The sequence below is a fragment of the Schistocerca americana genome, chromosome 7, assembly GCF_021461395.2.
Source record: "Schistocerca americana isolate TAMUIC-IGC-003095 chromosome 7, iqSchAmer2.1, whole genome shotgun sequence".
Lineage (NCBI taxonomy): Eukaryota > Metazoa > Arthropoda > Insecta > Orthoptera > Acrididae > Schistocerca > Schistocerca americana.
The window spans coordinates 455,088,392-455,089,456 of NC_060125.1; positions in this window are offsets into that span (position 1 = coordinate 455,088,392).

Below are 1,065 nucleotides of genomic sequence, written 5' to 3' on the forward strand. Positions count from 1 at the left end.
TGCTCACTAAAATCACAGTAGGTGCGCCTCTTTTATGAAAATGGTTCGATCTAAAACAGCAGCTCCATGTCAGTTAACAAACCGCGGAAACCATGCCTAATACGCTATTCGTTTCACATAGTCCATAGAATGTAATCGTTGCTCAGTACTAATTTCATACAGATACATCCCCAGTTCTTTGGTTACGGCCTTATGCTTGTCGTAAGAGAGATTTTAGCCTCTTGCGATAATCTCCTTACAGATTTTGTTGGATTCCGTAACATGATGTCCAAAATGTCGTCAAGCTTTCGTTCTGTTGAAATTGTGGGCCTACAAATTCATGGTGCGTCATGAACTGAAACTGTTGTCTGAAATTTGCGAATGAAATCGTGTACAGCATCACTATGTGCGTCTCATTTGGTCCGAAAAGTTTCCACCTGCACAGAAAACCTCTTCCACTAAAAACGCTTTCTCTGTAATGGTAAGCATTTTCACTACGCTCAGCTTACACAAGGACTGGACAGTAACACAACTAATAGGTGCAACACACGTGCAACGATACTACACTCTGCCACTGCACGTTCACGGAAGACGTGCTGGGGAGACCTGAATGTGTTGACAACCTTCCAAACTCAACGAGGTGAGGCAAGCGAGGCTCATTGCTGTGAAGAGACTTTGCGGACAAACGGTATATTGCCAGAAAAAACTCTGTTCTGTACATTTGAACTCCTGAGGCGTAGTTGGTATATGGACCTACAACAACACTGCTTGATTGTAAGAGTCTCTACGAGGCAATTGCTCAGCATTAGGCTGTTTATTAGCATTTTGATTATTGAAATACAGTGAGAATATTAGACATGAATCCTTGTAAATGAAGTAAGAATTCTGTCTTGAGAAATGCAAAAGCTTGTTATATTTGTATTATGAAGAAACAGAAGTAACTGAGTGAAACATTTAATATCGAACAGGGAAAAGCTTGATTTTTCTTTTGGTCAGAACTTTTTTTGTATCTCTTTTATGAAAATTTAGAACATAGCTTCATTCATCACAAATGATAACATCATATGGAAGTCTGTGATGCATTTG